At 35.1% G+C, this 20280-nt stretch overlaps 1 long non-coding RNA gene across 2 annotated transcripts; it reads right to left on the minus strand.

The window, feature by feature from the left end:
• Positions 1-683: 683 nt before the first annotated feature.
• Positions 684-2517, minus strand: LOC106168739 (uncharacterized). Of its 2 annotated transcripts, none has more exons than XR_015334864.1 (4): positions 2203-2517; positions 1867-1960; positions 1349-1503; positions 684-1173 (listed from the first exon to the last, which is right to left on the minus strand). It is a non-coding gene; the product is annotated as an uncharacterized LOC106168739 (long non-coding RNA). The 2 variants fall into 2 exon arrangements; XR_015334863.1 differs by having other exon boundaries at positions 684-1154; positions 2203-2516.
• Positions 2518-20280: the final 17763 nt, after the last annotated feature.

Here is a 20280-nt window from a genome sequence, read left to right on the forward strand (position 1 = left end):
ATATGTTTTGGCCATTTTTGGCTTGATTTTCAGCTTCGGTCAATAAAGCCACTTCATAAGCGAATATGTCAAAACTGATGACTTTTTAAAATTAATTGAAAATTTACCTATTTAAACCAGCCATTTGTCATTGAGAATATGTTACTAAATTTCAGTTTAACCCACAAACTAACGAGCCATGCCCATTTTTATGACCCCACCCCCCAAACTCACTTTTCTACCAAGCAATGTTCAAGCATTCATATCTCTCTTTTTGCAGGCTTGACAGCCATAAAATTTTATAGGGATCCTAAGCATATATTGGTCTCATCATACAAATTTCAAAAAGTGTGTTAAACACAACAGAAGATATTGAAAAAGTGCCTCAAACTTTAGCAATTTTAGCATTTAATAAGTTATTACTGTGCATATCCAGTGTCATCAGCATTGTGTATATACCTTATTTTCAGGGAGTTATAGAGAAAAAAATTACAAATGATTTTTCTAAAGGTAAAAGGGAATGACTGTCTCATTTTATCAGTTTTCTCAAGTGCAACACTGATTAATCCACTAGAAATGATTTATATTGTATTTTTCAACCATTCTTTTTCCTTTCAAATGATTCATAGGCTTTGTAAATACATGTGATATCTTGATATCTATATTCTTTTTCTATAAAGAAAATTAAAACAGAGTCAAAAACATACAATGACTGGAGGAGTACTTTATTTTCATATTATCAATTGGACAGTAAAAGAACAAAGCAGTTACTTTTTACAAGAGTGAAATCAAGTTATGAATCTCCAAGGTTCCAATATCATGGTCATCTTTTCCATATACTGAACACAACAGTGATGGGTAGTGTTCCACAGATTTTAATCTTATAACTGATTGATCCCCAAGTTTCTTCTTCTGGTTGAGAGATCCAGGGTCTCCTACAGTAATAATAATTCAGCAATCTTAGAATAAGTGTGGTAACTTGAAGCAACATGCCACTATAGTTTAGTGTGACTGAACTGTCAATTGTCAATATTTGTCAATTCAATGGCGCCAATCCTCCTTTCCTACAAAACTGATTGAGATTTCCAAGCCTAAGATGCACATTTGTTATGGGGGGTTGACCCAAGGTGGCTCTAAGTCCAATAGAGGTTTGCCAGGATATATACTGCGTCTACCTGAAGATGGCAGGACAGGCTGTCAAATGTATTAAACATATTTTAAACTCATGTTAATTGCTGTGTAAGAACAATTACTAAATAATATTCTGATCAAACAAATTGCATAAGTATAAAAAAGGAAATCGAATATGCATGATTGTAGCTACCAGAATTTAATGATAGAAAAAGAAACAAATGAAAAAAATGTAAACCTTTTTTCTTCTCCGTGGAAGTGTTCCAGGCATTACAAAGTTGGTGCTCACATCTGAATCTGATGAATTTGCCTGTGCAATTTCAGGTGACTTTTCTATTATTGTCTGTAAGATTGTCCAGGTCAAGGTTCACATACAGGCCTAGAATGTAAAATCTGAAAAATAAACATTACATCAATAAATGCTTTACAACAACAGAGGCTTACTGTGTTCAGAATAGAAACTATTGTAGCAGGAATTAATCTATCTCAGCAAAGCAACATGAACAACATAATGGACCGCAAAGTTTTCCTGATTTTACTAAAGTACCTTTAGTTACAAGTGTCCTATGTAATATGTAAGTCTTGAAATTGAAGCACACCGTGTTACAAAGTCATATAAAGCTAGGCGGTTAACTTCAACTTCATTGTAAACACACATAAATCTGCATAGTGAATATAAAACTAAAATATAAAAAAACTAGCACAAGTAACAACCCCTAAAATGCCAAAACTTGAAACTGAATTTGTGTTACATACCTTTGATTCTGGGTAAGAAATTTCTAATGAAGCCGTCTTCAAGCTCAGTATAGTCCTTCACCGTTTGTGTTATGATAACACATGTAACAAAACCCTAGAATTTAATGCAAAAATATACTTTATAAGTTAGATATACAGTTAATTCTTTTCAGCATACATGTTTACCATGAAACAGAAATCAAGTTAAACTCTGTGAATTGAAATATACCAGTACGTCTTTTAAATTTGCTTAATATTCTTTAAATTACTGAATAATATTCAAACTTATTATTTAAACTGGTTTGAGTTTTTAGTGTATCTGATTCTAGTATATGTTTGCCACCACTGATCACTTACCTTACAACAAACATCCAGAGCTAAATCGATGAGATGGATATATTGAGGAACCCAAGCCTGACAACAACAGTCTAAAGAGGTTCAACCAAAAATGCAAATTCTAAGGACGACCAGCTGCTATGGTCATTTCTTGTTATATTCTGGTGCACACCAATCCTTCTGAGATGTACCCAAGCATCTCTAGTGCGTGTTCTTCATAAATTTAAGAAAATATTATGTTTTAACACTGTGAAGACGATGTGCTTTGCTCCACAGTTGCTCCGGTGATAATCCTAGTACCCGCCATGTTGAAAATAGGTCACAGAGTTAGCATCGTTATTTTACATTAAGTTTCTACAGCATAAACAAATTTAGAAAATGTATTTAAGCTTCATAAGTTCGTCTGCAAGGCAAACATAATTATTGTAAGGGCTTTTCACAAACCTATACATAGTTTTGACTTATTAATTTAGTTGAAGAAACAGTTTAGCATTTAAGTAGTATAAAAATATTCGTTTTTAGGCCCTTTTTAAAATTGTTATAGTTCTTATTTTACAAGGTTTAACACAGATTTTATTTTACAAAATTTATTTTCCAACCCTTTTCTATCAGCACATACCAAAATTATATGGATACAACCTGCAAAAAAGAAGTTGTGTGCATTTAAAGAAGGGGATGGGGTCAAGCATACGGAAAACATGCCTCATTAGAATCAACCTTGTGTGGTCATGACAGTGCCTTTTCAAAAAATCTGTACTGGATATTAAAGGTCTTTCCTTAACCTATTATGTGGCTTACCTAAATAATTCCTTATGATGTACATGATTTTTTAAAAGAATATTTAAAAATTATAACTTTTCAAGAGCTACAAAATGCTATATTTTGGCAAAATTGCCCATAAAAAGATCTGCCCCCATATCTCTAAAACTAATGATCCAAAATAGGAAAGCCAGTGGCTCACAATACCTTTTATGTTGATGGTTTACCACACCAAAAATTATTAAAATCTGCTGACCCCCACCTTGCCGCCTTCTGACCGATCTGTCTGGCTTTCTCATGGACGCGCTCTTAATATGAAATGTCCTAAGATGTATGCTGTACCTAAGAAATTATCATTTTGGAAAAGGATCACTTAGATCCCACTCAGTTTTATATATGCATGTTCAAGGTGACAAGGGTTAATATAAAATGTCACGAGTTGGGGGGGGGGGGGGGGGGGTTCGCTTCGCAAAAATCTTGATATAGCCAAAATTTTATGCATACATTCTGTTGCCTGTGCATTGTCTGTGATGACATTGAATGTGTCTGTATATATTCTGGTCACTGTCTATGTCTTTATTGTTGCTGTATGTGTTTATTATAATATAATAATAAATATTTTGATCACTGTGTTATGTCTGTGTTGTAACTACTGTATGTGTCTACATATATATTTTTATTGATGATGTATTATCTGTTTTCAGTAGAGATGAAGGTGTGTTTCCTGGATTATCATCACACTGAGGACAACTGAACTGATCTCAACCTAGCAGCCTCAGCACAGGTCAGTGCAACTATGATATTGCCATAGCGATGATTCTGTTCAATCGCAATGTGACCATTGCCACTATATGCTGTACCTAAGAAATTATGATTTTGGAAAAGGATCACTTAGATCCCACTCAGTTTTATATATGTTCAAGGTGACAAGGGTTAATATGAAATGTCACGAGTTGGGGGGAGGGTTCGCTTCGCAAAAATCTTGATATAGCCAAAATTTAATGCATACATTCTGTTGCCTGTGCATTGTCTGTGATGACATTGAATGTGTCTGTATATATTCTGGTCACTGTCTATGTCTTTATTGTTGCTGTATGTGTTTATTATAATATAATAATAAATATTTTGATCACTGTGTTATGTCTGTGTTGTAACTACTGTATGTATCTACATATATATTTTTATTGATGATGTATTATCTGTTTTCAGTAGAGATGAAGGTGTGTTTCCTGGATTATCATCACACTGAGGACAACTGAACTGATCTCAACCTAGCAGCCTCAGCACAGGTCAGTGCAACTATGATATTGCCATACCGATGATTCTGTTCAATCGCAAAGTGACCATTGCCACTATATGTTGTACCTAAGAAATTATCATTTTGGAAAAGGATCACTTAGATCCCACTCAGTTTTATATATGTTCAAGGTGACAAGGGTTAATGTGAGCTGTCAGGAGTTGGGGAGGGGGTGGGGTTCGCTTAGCAAAAATCTTGATATAGCCAAAATTTTATGTATACATTCTGATGCCTGTGCATTGTCTGTGATGACATTGAATTTGTCTGTATATATTCTGGTCACTGTCTATGTCTTTATTGTCGCTGTAATCAAATCTAGTTCTACAACCTTACATCATCAGCAAAAAAAGGTCAGTGCAGTAATGATATTGCTACACTGGTGATTCTCTTCAATCCCATTTTGACCATCACTATATGTTGTAACTGAGAAATTAACATTTGTAAATGTGTCACTTAAATCCAAACCAGTTTTAAATATGTTCGAGGTGACGGGTTAGTGTGAACTGTCAGGAGTTAGGGGAGGGAGGGGGGGGTTAGCTCAGCAAAAATTTTGATATAGACAAAATTTCATGTATATTTCTTGATGATTTGTGCATTATCGCTTGAGACATTAAATGTGTCTGTATATATTCTGATCACTGTGTATATCTTTGTTGTTGCTGTATGTGTTAATTATAATATAATAATATATATTTTGATCACTGTGTTATGTCTGTGTTGTAACTACTGTATGTGTCTACATATATATTTTTATTGATGATGTATTATCTGTTTTCAGTAGAGATGAAGGTGTGTTTCCTGGATTATCATCACACTGAGGACAACTGAACTGATCTCAACCTAGCAGCCTCAGCACAGGTCAGTGCAACTATGATATTGCCATAGCGATGATTCTGTTCAATCGCAATGTGACCATTGCCACTATATGCTGTACCTAAGAAATTATGATTTTGGAAAAGGATCACTTAGATCCCACTCAGTTTTATATATGTTCAAGGTGACAAGGGTTAATATGAAATGTCACGAGTTGGGGGGAGGGTTCGCTTCGCAAAAATCTTGATATAGCCAAAATTTAATGCATACATTCTGTTGCCTGTGCATTGTCTGTGATGACATTGAATGTGTCTGTATATATTCTGGTCACTGTCTATGTCTTTATTGTTGCTGTATGTGTTTATTATAATATAATAATAAATATTTTGATCACTGTGTTATGTCTGTGTTGTAACTACTGTATGTATCTACATATATATTTTTATTGATGATGTATTATCTGTTTTCAGTAGAGATGAAGGTGTGTTTCCTGGATTATCATCACACTGAGGACAACTGAACTGATCTCAACCTAGCAGCCTCAGCACAGGTCAGTGCAACTATGATATTGCCATACCGATGATTCTGTTCAATCGCAAAGTGACCATTGCCACTATATATTGTACCTAAGAAATTATGATTTTGGAAAAGGATCACTTAGATCCCACTCAGTTTTATATATGTTCAAGGTGACCAGGGTTAATGTGAGCTGTCAGGAGTTGGGGAGGGGGTGGGGTTCGCTTAGCAAAAATCTTGATATAGCCAAAATTTTATGTATACATTCTGATGCCTGTGCATTGTCTGTGATGACATTGAATGTTTCTGTATATATTCAGGTCACTGTCTATGTCTTTATTAAAGCTGTAATCAAATCTAGTTCTGCAACCTTACATCATCAGCAAAAAAAGGTCAGTGCAGTAATGATATTGCTACACTGGTGATATTCTTCAATCCCATTTTGACCATCACTATATGTTGTAACTGAGAAATTAACATTTGTAAATGTGTCACTTAAATCCAAACCAGTTTTAAATATGTTCAAGGTGACGGGTTAGTGTGAACTGTCAGGAGTTGGGGGAGGGGGGGGGGGGGTTCGCTCAGCAAAAATTTTGATATAGACAAAATTTCATGTATATATCTTGATGTTTTGTGCATTGTCGCTTGAGACATTAAATGTGTCTGTATATATTCTGATCACTGTGTATATCTTTGTTGTTGCTGTATGTGTTAATTATAATATAATAATATAAATTTTGATCACTGTGTTATGTCTGTGTTGTAACTACTGTATGTGTCTACATATATATTTTTATTGATGATGTATTATCTGTTTTCAGTAGAGATGAAGGTGTGTTTCCTGGATTATCATCACACTGAGGACAACTGAACTGATCTCAACCTAGCAGCCTCAGCACAGGTCAGTGCAACTATGATATTGCCATACCGATGATTCTGTTCAATCGCAATGTGACCATTGCCACTATATGCTGTACCTAAGAAATTATGATTTTGGAAAAGGATCACTTAGATCCCACTCAGTTTTATATATGTTCAAGGTAACAATGGTTAATGTGGGCTGTCAGGAGTTGGGGAGAGGGGGGTGGGGGGTTCTCTTATCAAAAATCTTGATATAGCCAAAATTTTATGTATACATTCTGATGCCTGTGCATTGTCTCTGATGACATTGAATGTGTCTGTATATATTCTGGTCAATGTGTATGTCTTTATTGTTGTTGTATGTGTTAATTATAATATAATAATATATTTTGATCACTGTGTTATGTCTGTATTGTAACTACTGTATGTGTCTATACATATATATTTTTATTGATAATGTATTATCTGTTTTCAGTAGAGATGAAGGTGTGTTTCCTGGATTATCATCACACTGAGGACAACTGAACTGATCTCAACCTAGCAGCCTCAGCACAGGTCAGTGCAACTATGATATTGCCATACTGATGATTCTGTTCAATCGCAATGTGACCATTGCCACTATATGCTGTACCTAAGAAATTATCATTTTGGAAAAGGATCACTTAGATCCCACTCAGTTTTATATATGTTCAAGGTAACAAGGGTTAATGTGAACTGTTAGGAGTTGGGGGAGGGGGGGGGGGGCTTCTCTCAGAAAAAATTTTGATATAGACAAAATTTCATGTATATATCTTGATGTTTTGTGCATTGTCTGTGATGACATTAAATGTGTCTGTATATATTTTGGTCACTGTCTAAGTCTTTATTGTTGTTGTATGTGTTTCTTATAATTAATAAATATATATTTTGATCACTGTGTTATGTCTGTGTTGTAACTACTGTATGTGTCTACATATATATTTTTATTGATGATTGCCACTATATGCTGTACCTAAGAAATTATCATTTTGGAAAAGGATCACTTAGATCCCACTCAGTTTTATATATGTTCAAGGTGACAAGGGTTAATATGAAATGTCAGGAGTTGGGGGGAAGGTTCGAGTCGCAAAAATCTTGATATAGCCAAAATTTTATGCATACATTCTGTTGCCTGTGCATTGTCTGTGATGACATTGAATGTTTCTGTATATATTCTGGTCACTGTCTTTGTCTTTATTGTTGCTGTATGTGTTAATTATAATATAATAATATATATTTTGATCACTGTGTTATGTCTGTGTTGTAACTACTGTATGTGTCTACATATATATTTTTATTGATGATGTATTATCTGTTTTCAGTAGAGATGAAGGTGTGTTTCCTGGATTATCATCACACTGAGGACAACTGAACTGATCTCAACCTAGCAGCCTCAGCACAGGTCAGTGCAACTATGATATTTCCATACCGATGATTCTGTTCAATCGCAAAGTGACCATTGCCACTATATGTTGTACCTAAGAAATTATCATTTTGGAAAAGGATCACTTAGATCCCACTCAGTTTTATATATGTTCAAGGTGACAAGGGTTAATGTGAGCTGTCAGGAGTTGGGGAGGGGGTGGTGTTCGCTTAGCAAAAATCTTGATATAGCCAAAATTTTATGTATACATTCTGATGCCTGTGCATTGTCTGTGATGACATTGAATGTTTCTGTGTATATTCTGGTCACTGTCTATGTCTTTATTAAAGCTGTAATCAAATCTAGTTCTGCAACCTTACATCATCAGCAAAAAAAGGTCAGTGCAGTAATGATATTGCTACACTGGTGATTCTCTTCAATCCCATTTTGACCATCACTATATGTTTTAACTGAGAAATTAGCATTTGTAAATGTGTCACTTCAATCCAAACCAGTTTTAAATATGTTCAAGGTGACGGGTTAGTGTGAACTGTCAGGAGTTGGGGGAGGGGGGGGGGGGTTCGCTCAGCAAAAATTTTGATATAGACAAAATTTCATGTATATATCTTGATGTTTTGTGCATTGTCGCTTGAGACATTAAATGTGTCTGTATATATTCTGATCACTGTGTATATCTTTGTTGTTGCTGTATGTGTTAATTATAATATAATAATATAAATTTTGATCACTGTGTTATGTCTGTGTTGTAACTACTGTATGTGTCTACATATATATTTTTATTGATGATGTATTATCTGTTTTCAGTAGAGATGAAGGTGTGTTTCCTGGATTATCATCACACTGAGGACAACTGAACTGATCTCAACCTAGCAGCCTCAGCACAGGTCAGTGCAACGATGATATTGCCATACCGATGATTCTGTTCAATCGCAATGTGACCATTGCCACTATATGCTGTACCTGAGAAATTATGATTTTGGAAAAGGATCACTAAGATCCCACTCAGTTTTATATATGTTCAAGGTGACAAGGGTTAATGTGAGCTGTCAGGAGTTGGGGAGAGGGGGGGTGGGGGGTTCTCTTATCAAAAATCTTGATATAGCCAAAATTTTATGTATACATTCTGATGCCTGTGCATTGTCTGTGATGACATTTAATGTGTCTGTATATATTCTGGTCACTGTCTATGTCTTTATTGTCGCTGTAATCAAATCTAGTTCTACAACCTTACATCATCAGCAAAAAAAGGTCAGTGCAGTAATGATATTGCTACACTGGTGATTCTCTTCAATCCCATTTTGACCATCACTATATGTTGTAACTAAGAAATTAACATTTGTAAATGGGTCACTTAGATCCAAACCAGTTTTAAATATGTTCGAGGTGACGGGTTAGTGTGAACTAGATCCCACTCAGTTTTATATATGTTCAAGGTGACAAGGGTTAAAGTGAAATGTCACGAGTTGGGTGGAGGGTTCGCTTCGCAAAAAGCTTGATATAGCCAAAATTTTATGCATACATTCTGTTGCCTGTGCATTGTCTGTGATGACATTGAATGTGTCTGTATATATTCTGGTCACTGTCTATGTCTTTATTGTTGCTGTATGTGTTTATTATAATATAATAATATATATTTTGATCACTGTGTTATGTCTGTGTTGTAACTACTGTATGTGTCTACATATATATTTTTATTGATGATGTATTATCTGTTTTCTGTAGAGATGAAGGTGTGTTTCCTGGATTATCATCACACTGAGGACAACTGAACTGATCTCAACCTAGCAGCCTCAGCACAGGTCAGTGCAACTTTGATATTGCCATACCAATGATTCTGTTCAATCACAATGTGACCATTGCCACTATATGCTGTACCTAAGAAATTATGATTTTGGAAAAGGATCACTTAGATCCCACTCAGTTTTATATATGTATGTTCAAGGTGACAAGGGTTAATATGAAATGTCACGAGTTGGGGGGGGGGGGGGGGGGTTCGCTTAGCAAAAATCTTGATATAGCCAAAATTTTATGCATACATTCTGTTGCCTGTGCATTGTCTGTGATGACATTGAATGTTATTGTATATATTCTGGTCACTGTCTTTATCTTTATTGTTGCTGTATGTGTTAATTATAATATAATAATATATACGTATTTTGATCACTGTGTTATGTCTGTGTTGTAACTACTGTATGTGTCTACATATATATTTTTATTGATGATGTATTATCTGTTTTCAGTAGAGATGAAGGTGTGTTTCTTGGATTATCATCACACTGAGGACAACTGAACTGATCTCAACCTAGCAGCCTCAGCACAGGTCAGTGCAACTATGATATTGCCATACTGATGATTCTGTTCAATCGCATTGTGACCATTGCCACTATATGTTGTACCTAAGAAATTATCATTTTGGAAAAGGATCACTTAGATCCCTCTCAGTTTTATATATGTTCAAGGTGACAAGGGTTAATGTGAGCTGTCAGGAGTTGGGGAGGGGGTGGGGTTCGCTTAGCAAAAATCTTGATATAGCCAAAGTTTTATGTATACATTCTGATGCCTGTGCATTGTCTGTGATGACATTGAATGTGTCTGTGTATATTCTGGTCACTGTCTATGTCTTTATTAAAGCTGTAATCAAATCTAGTTCTGCAACCTTACATCATCAGCCAAAAAAGGTCGGTGCAGTAATGATATTGCTACACTGATGATTCTCTTCAATCCCATTTTGACCATCACTATATGTTGTAACTGAGAAATTAACATTTGTAAATGTGTCACTTAAATCCAAACCAGTTTTAAATATGTTCGAGGTGACGGGTTAGTGTGAACTGTCAGGAGTTGGGGGAGGGGGGGGTTCGCTCAGCAAAAATTTTGATATAGACAAAATTTTATGTATATATCTTGATGCTTGTGCATTGTCGCTTGAGACATTGAATGTGTCTGTATATATTCTGATCACTGTGTATATCTTTATTGTTGCTGTATGTGTTAATTATAATATAATAATATATATTTTGATCACTGTGTTATGTCTGTGTTGTAACTACTGTATGTGTCTACATATATATTTTTATTGATGATGTATTATCTGTTTTCAGTAGAGATGAAGGTGTGTTTCTTGGATTATCATCACACTGAGGACAACTGAACTGATCTCAACCTAGCAGCCTCAGCACAGGTCAGTGCAACTATGATATTGCCATAGCGATGATTCTGTTCAATCGCAAAGTGACCATTGCCACTATATGTTGTACCTAAGAAATTATCATTTTAGAAAAGGATCACTTAGATCCCACTCAGTTTTATATATGTTCAAGGTGACAAGGGTTAATGTGAAATGTCACGAGTTGGGGGGATTGTTCGCTTCGCAAAAATCTTGATATAGCCAAAATTTTATGCATACATTCTGTTGCCTGTGCATTGTCTGTGATGACATTGAATGTGTCTGTATATATTCTGGTCACTGTCTATGTCTTTATTGTTGCTGTATGTGTTTATTATAATATAATAATATATATTTTGATCACTGTGTTATGTCTGTGTTGTAACTACTGTATGTGTCTACATATATATTTTTATTGATGATGTATTATCTGTTTTCAGTAGAGATGAAGGTGTGTTTCCTAGATTATCATCACACTGAGGACAACTGAACTGATCTCAACCTAGCAGCCTCAGCACAGGTCAGTGCAACTATGATATTGCCATACCGATGATTCTGTTCAATCGCAATGCATGTGACCTTTGCCACTATATGCTGTATCTAAGAAATTATCATTTTGGAAAAGGATCACTTAGATCCCTCTCAGTTATATATATGTTTAAGGTAACAAGGGTTAATGTGAACTATCAGGAGTTGGGGGAGGGGGGGGGGTCGCTCAGCAAAAATTTTGATATAGACAAAATTTCATGTATATATCTTGATGCTTGTGCATTGTCGCTTGAGACATTGAATGTGTCTGTATATATTCTGGTCACTGTGTATGTCTTTATTGTTGTTGTATGTGTTAATTATAATATAATAATATATTATGATCACTGTGTTATGTCTGTGTTGTAACTACTGTATGTGTCTACATATATATTTTTATTGATGATGTATTATCTGTTTTCAGTAGAGATGAAGGTGTGTTTCCTGGATTAGCATCACACTGAGGACAACTGAACTAATCTCAACCTAGCAGCCTCAGCACAGGTCAGTGCAACTATGATATTTCCATACTGATGATTCTGTTCAATCGCAAAGTGACCATTGCCACTATATGTTGTACCTAAGAAATTATCATTTTGGAAAAGGATCACTTAGATCCCACTCAGTTTTATATATGTTCAAGGTAACAAGGGTTAATGTGAACTGTCATTAGTTGGCGAGGGGGGGTGGGGGGGTTCGCTTATCAAAGATATTGATATAGCCAAAATTTTATGTATACATTCTGATGCCTTTGCATTGTCTGTGATGACATTGAATGTGTCTGTATATATTCTGGTCACTGTCTATGTCTTTATTGTTGCTGTATGTGTTCATTATATTTTGATCACTGTGTTATGTCTGTGTTGTAACTACTGTATGTGTCTACATATATATTTTTATTGATGATGTATTATCTGTTTTCAGTAGAGATGAAGGTGTGTTTCCTGGATTATCATCACACTGAGGACAACTGAACTGATCTCAACCTAGCAGCCTCAGCACAGGTCAGTGCAACTATGATATTGCCATACCGATGATTCTGTTCAATCACAATGTGACCATTGCCACTATATGTTGTACCTAAGAAATTATTATTTTGGAAAAGGATCACTTAGATCCCACTCAGTTTTATATATGTTCAAGGTAACAAGGGTTAATGTGAGCTGTCAGGAGTTGGGGGGGGGGGGGTTTCGCTTAGCAAAAATCTTGATATAGCCAAAATTTTATGTATACATTCTGATGCCTGTGCATTGTCTGGGATGACATTGAATGTGTCTGTATATATTCTGGTCACTGTCTATGTCTTTATTAAAGCTGTAATCAAATCTAGTTCTGCAACCTTACATCATCAGTGAAAAAAGGTCAGTGCAGTAATGATATTGCTACACTGGTGATTCTCTTCAATCCCAGTTTGACCATCACTATATGTTGTAACTGAGAAATTAACTTTTGTAAAAGGGTCACTTAAATCCAAACCAGTTTTAAATATGTTCGAGGTGACGGGTTAGTGTGAACTGTCAGGAGTTGGGGGAGGGGGGGGGGGCTTCGCTCAGCAAAAATTTTGATATAGACAAAATTTCATGTATATATCTTGATGCTTGTGCATTGTCGCTTGAGACATTGAATGTGTCTGTATATATTCTGATCACTGTGTATATCTTTATTGTTGCTGTATGTGTTAATTATAATATAAAAATATATTTTGATCACTGTGTTATGTTTGTGTTGTAAATACTGTATGTGTCTACATATATATTTTTATTGATGATGTATTATCTGTTTTCAGTAGAGATGATGGTGTGTTTCCTAGATTATCATCACACTGAGGACAACTGAACTGATCTCAACCTAGCAGCCTCAGCACAGGTCAGTGCAACTATGATATTGCCATACCGATTATTCTGTTCAATCGCAATGTGACCATTGCCACTATATGCTGTACCTAAGAAATTATGATTTTGGAAAAGGAACACTTAGATCCCACTCAGTTTTATATATGTTCAAGGTAACAAGGGTTAATATGAAATGTCACGAGTTGGGGGGATTGTTCGCTTCGCAAAAATCTTGATATAGCCAAAATTTTATGCATACATTCTGTTGCCTGTGCATTGTCTGTGATGACATTGAATGTGTCTGTATATATTCTGGTCACTGTCTATGTCTTTATTGTTGCTGTATGTGTTCATTATATTTTGATCACTGTGTTATGTCTGTGTTGTAACTACTGTATGTGTCTACATATATATTTTTATTGATGATGTATTATCTGTTTTCAGTAGAGATGAAGGTGTGTTTCCTGGATTATCATCACACTGAGGACAACTGAACTGATCTCAACCTAGCAGCCTCAGCACAGGTCAGTGCAACGATGATATTGCCATACCGATGATTCTGTTCAATCGCAATGTGACCATTGCCACTATATGCTGTACCTGAGAAATTATGATTTTGGAAAAGGATCACTAAGATCCCACTCAGTTTTATATATGTTCAAGGTGACAAGGGTTAATGTGAGCTGTCAGGAGTTGGGGAGAGGGGGGGTGGGGGGTTCTCTTATCAAAAATCTTGATATAGCCAAAATTTTATGTATACATTCTGATGCCTGTGCATTGTCTGTGATGACATTTAATGTGTCTGTATATATTCTGGTCACTGTCTATGTCTTTATTGTCGCTGTAATCAAATCTAGTTCTACAACCTTACATCATCAGCAAAAAAAGGTCAGTGCAGTAATGATATTGCTACACTGGTGATTCTCTTCAATCCCATTTTGACCATCACTATATGTTGTAACTAAGAAATTAACATTTGTAAATGGGTCACTTAGATCCAAACCAGTTTTAAATATGTTCGAGGTGACGGGTTAGTGTGAACTAGATCCCACTCAGTTTTATATATGTTCAAGGTGACAAGGGTTAAAGTGAAATGTCACGAGTTGGGTGGAGGGTTCGCTTCGCAAAAAGCTTGATATAGCCAAAATTTTATGCATACATTCTGTTGCCTGTGCATTGTCTGTGATGACATTGAATGTGTCTGTATATATTCTGGTCACTGTCTATGTCTTTATTGTTGCTGTATGTGTTTATTATAATATAATAATATATATTTTGATCACTGTGTTATGTCTGTGTTGTAACTACTGTATGTGTCTACATATATATTTTTATTGATGATGTATTATCTGTTTTCTGTAGAGATGAAGGTGTGTTTCCTGGATTATCATCACACTGAGGACAACTGAACTGATCTCAACCTAGCAGCCTCAGCACAGGTCAGTGCAACTTTGATATTGCCATACCAATGATTCTGTTCAATCACAATGTGACCATTGCCACTATATGCTGTACCTAAGAAATTATGATTTTGGAAAAGGATCACTTAGATCCCACTCAGTTTTATATATGTATGTTCAAGGTGACAAGGGTTAATATGAAATGTCACGAGTTGGGGGGGGGGGGGGGGGGTTCGCTTAGCAAAAATCTTGATATAGCCAAAATTTTATGCATACATTCTGTTGCCTGTGCATTGTCTGTGATGACATTGAATGTTATTGTATATATTCTGGTCACTGTCTTTATCTTTATTGTTGCTGTATGTGTTAATTATAATATAATAATATATACGTATTTTGATCACTGTGTTATGTCTGTGTTGTAACTACTGTATGTGTCTACATATATATTTTTATTGATGATGTATTATCTGTTTTCAGTAGAGATGAAGGTGTGTTTCCTGGATTATCATCACACTGAGGACAACTGAACTGATCTCAACCTAGCAGCCTCAGCACAGGTCAGTGCAACTTTGATATTGCCATACCAATGATTCTGTTCAATCACAATGTGACCATTGCCACTATATGCTGTACCTAAGAAATTATGATTTTGGAAAAGGATCACTTAGATCCCACTCAGTTTTATATATGTATGTTCAAGGTGACAAGGGTTAATATGAAATGTCACGAGTTGGGGGGGGGGGGGGTTCGCTTAGCAAAAATCTTGATATAGCCAAAATTTTATGCATACATTCTGTTGCCTGTGCATTGTCTGTGATGACATTGAATGTTATTGTATATATTCTGGTCACTGTCTTTATCTTTATTGTTGCTGTATGTGTTAATTATAATATAATAATATATACGTATTTTGATCACTGTGTTATGTCTGTGTTGTAACTACTGTATGTGTCTACATATATATTTTTATTGATGATGTATTATCTGTTTTCAGTAGAGATGAAGGTGTGTTTCTTGGATTATCATCACACTGAGGACAACTGAACTGATCTCAACCTAGCAGCCTCAGCACAGGTCAGTGCAACTATGATATTGCCATACTGATGATTCTGTTCAATCGCATTGTGACCATTGCCACTATATGTTGTACCTAAGAAATTATCATTTTGGAAAAGGATCACTTAGATCCCTCTCAGTTTTATATATGTTCAAGGTGACAAGGGTTAATGTGAGCTGTCAGGAGTTGGGGAGGGGGTGGGGTTCGCTTAGCAAAAATCTTGATATAGCCAAAGTTTTATGTATACATTCTGATGCCTGTGCATTGTCTGTGATGACATTGAATGTGTCTGTGTATATTCTGGTCACTGTCTATGTCTTTATTAAAGCTGTAATCAAATCTAGTTCTGCAACCTTACATCATCAGCCAAAAAAGGTCGGTGCAGTAATGATATTGCTACACTGATGATTCTCTTCAATCCCATTTTGACCATCACTATATGTTGTAACTGAGAAATTAACATTTGTAAATGTGTCACTTAAATCCAAACCAGTTTTAAATATGTTCGAGGTGACGGGTTAGTGTGAACTGTCAGGAGTTGGGGGAGGGGGGGTTCGCTCAGCAAAAATTTTGATATAGACAAAATTTTATGTATATATCTTGATGCTTGTGCATTGTCGCTTGAGACATTGAATGTGTCTGTATATATTCTGATCACTGTGTATATCTTTATTGTTGCTGTATGTGTTAATTATAATATAATAATATATATTTTGATCACTGTGTTATGTCTGTGTTGTAACTACTGTATGTGTCTACATATATATTTTTATTGATGATGTATTATCTGTTTTCAGTAGAGATGAAGGTGTGTTTCTTGGATTATCATCACACTGAGGACAACTGAACTGATCTCAACCTAGCAGCCTCAGCACAGGTCAGTGCAACTATGATATTGCCATAGCGATGATTCTGTTCAATCGCAAAGTGACCATTGCCACTATATGTTGTACCTAAGAAATTATCATTTTAGAAAAGGATCACTTAGATCCCACTCAGTTTTATATATGTTCAAGGTGACAAGGGTTAATGTGAAATGTCACGAGTTGGGGGGATTGTTCGCTTCGCAAAAATCTTGATATAGCCAAAATTTTATGCATACATTCTGTTGCCTGTGCATTGTCTGTGATGACATTGAATGTGTCTGTATATATTCTGGTCACTGTCTATGTCTTTATTGTTGCTGTATGTGTTTATTATAATATAATAATATATATTTTGATCACTGTGTTATGTCTGTGTTGTAACTACTGTATGTGTCTACATATATATTTTTATTGATGATGTATTATCTGTTTTCAGTAGAGATGAAGGTGTGTTTCCTAGATTATCATCACACTGAGGACAACTGAACTGATCTCAACCTAGCAGCCTCAGCACAGGTCAGTGCAACTATGATATTTCCATACCGATGATTCTGTTCAATCGCAAAGTGACCATTGCCACTATATGTTGTACCTAAGAAATTATCATTTTGGAAAAGGATCACTTAGATCCCACTCAGTTTTATATATGTTCAAGGTAACAAGGGTTAATGTGAACTGTCATTAGTTGGCGAGGGGGGGTGGGGGGGTTCGCTTATCAAAGATATTGATATAGCCAAAATTTTATGTATACATTCTGATGCCTTTGCATTGTCTGTGATGACATTGAATGTGTCTGTATATATTGTGGTCACTGTCTATGTCTTCAATCCCATTTTGACCCTCACTATATGTTGTAACTGAGAAATTAACATTTGTAAATGGGTCACTTAAATCCAAACCAGTTTTAAATATGTTCGAGGTGATGGGTTAGTGTGAACTGTCAGAAGTTGGGGGAGGGGGGGGGGGGTTCGCTCAGCAAAAATTTTGATATAGACAAAATTTCATGTATATATCTTGATGCTTGTGCATTGTTGCTTGAGACATTGAATGTGTCTGTATATATTCTGATCACTGTGTATATCTTTATTGTTGCTGTATGTGTTAATTATAATATAAAAATATATTTTGATCACTTTGTTATGTTTGTGTTGTAAATACTGTATGTGTTTACATATATATTTTTATTGATGATGTATTATCTGTTTTCAGTAGAGATGAAGGTGTGTTTCCTAGATTATCATCACACTGAGGACAACTGAACTGATCTCAACCTAGCAGCCTCAGCACAGGTCAGTGCAACTATGATATTGCCATACCGATTATTCTGTTCAATCGCAATGTGACCATTGCCACTATATGCTGTACCTAAGAAATTATGATTTTGGAAAAGGAACACTTAGATCCCACTCAGTTTTATATATGTTCAAGGTAACAAGGGTTAATATGAAATGTCACGAGTTGGGGGGATTGTTCGCTTCACAAAAATCTTGATATAGCCAAAATTTTATGCATACATTCTGTTGCCTGTGCATTGTCTGTGATGACATTGAATGTGTCTGTATATATTCTGGTCACTGTCTATGTCTTTATTGTTGCTGTATGTGTTCATTATATTTTGATCACTGTGTTATCCCAGATAGCAAGCATACGTTGGGCCAACGTAGGGGAATCGTTGGTTTGTTGGCACATAGTTGGCGTTGGTAGTAATACGTTGGCCCAACGTTGGCCCAACCACATCATAATATGCACAACATAACTGCAATATGCTCACGTTGGCCCAACGTTGGGCCAACGTATGCATATTTATTGCATACGTTGGCCTAACGTTGGGCCAACGTATCCAAATAACAACTCAATAGAAATGAATAATGTTTCTGTTATAATAAAAATGTTTCTGTTCACAACTGAGAATCACATGTGCTTATAAATATCTATTGATCAGTAACATACAGTTTTTAGGATTAAAAAAAATAATTTTTTTTAATGAAGAGTTTGTCAAATTCCTTGGGTTTAAAAACAGTTTTCTGCTTTTATTTGTCTTCCAAGCTATATACTCTCATATATAGTACATAGACTTCACCTATAAAAAAATAACTGAGTGAACAGATTTATATTTTTAAATAATGCTGTGAAACATATGTATTATTATTGCTATTATTATTATTGTTATTGAAATCAGAAAAATGATTGAAATCTTATTATAATGTACAATTGCACAATATATAAATTTTAAACTTTATAGTTAGCATCAATTGACTTTTGATTAAAGTAAACCAGTAACTTTCACTGGACCAGATTCATTACAAGCCAGGTGTTTATCTTAACTGTCAGTTTGATATAAACAGTTTGCCTACTGCCTGCTCAAACAGGTCAAATAACTATGCATAGCACAGTACGTCTTAAGCGCGCAGCCGTTGAGCCAATTCAAAAATTTAAGCCAGAAGGTCAGAAATGCTCTAAGGAAGAGGCAAGAATTAAGACTGAAAGCATTGATTTCTGGATATAAAAAGAAGATATCTTTTTGGAAATTAGAAAAGGAAGAGATAAAGAGACAGGATAAGAAGTGAGCATGAAATGGTAAGTGACTTTTTAATTGTGTATTTTCCCATTATTTACTGATGCACCAGGATCCATACAGCCTTGAAAAGTGTTCAAATTTAGTCCAGCACTTTGGACTAGTTTTAATGTAACTAGTTTAAATGTAACTTTGAAAAGTACTTGAAAATGCTATTAGGCTTGAAAAAGGTTTGCACTTCAGCATTTTGTCTTTGTAAAAATATTATTTAAAACTTTGTAGTTTATTGACATGAATACAGACAATAATTCACAGATGGGGGTATACCTTAAGTTTTAATACATCATAACTTGTACTTTTATTTTCAACTTTTCATCATCAATGTGTTACAAAGACAAAGTTAAAATGAAATGAGTCCTTTTTCCTTTGGTATGTACACTTTAAAATAACTGTATTAATGTATAACTTGCCCTCATTAGTTAAAAATCATTGAAAATGATTTGAATTAGAGCCTTAAAAGTCCTTGGAAACCAATTGTTCTTATGGGTCTGTATGAATCCTGGCCAGTAAATTCTGTGATAGAGTTGTTGGAATGATTAAATGATGTGGAATTTAGTGGTACATTACAGTTGTCTAAAAATTGAATTCATGCATGGTCAAGTGTACACGTAAGAAGTAATTTAAATAAATCACTATAAATTACTGCACACAAGACACACTTTTATAGTTAAGATTTTGGCTGTTGCCTAACTTACATGTAGAAAAGGTGGGGAGATTATCATATAATACACACCTACTAGTACTAGTTTGTATATGAAAACAGTGATGGGGGAAGAGGTACAGTCATGTTATGCACCATACCAATTCTAGCATTATATTTCAAGTGTTTTTAATATTTAAATTTGTAGGTGCAGCACACTCTTCTGTGACTGGTTAGACAAATATATTGAGGATACATCCAACTAATTGTGCTTTGCCAAAGATCACACAGGTGCCTGCAGGGCAGGAAAGAGAGAAAAAACACAAAGATTGAACTCATATGACCACTGACTTGATTTTTAAAGAGACAATGTCTGAGATTTTG

The sequence above is a fragment of the Lingula anatina genome, chromosome 5, assembly GCF_051362555.1.
Source record: "Lingula anatina isolate TDL-2025a chromosome 5, LinAna3.0, whole genome shotgun sequence".
In the NCBI taxonomy this organism is placed as follows: Eukaryota; Metazoa; Brachiopoda; class Lingulata; order Lingulida; family Lingulidae; genus Lingula; species Lingula anatina.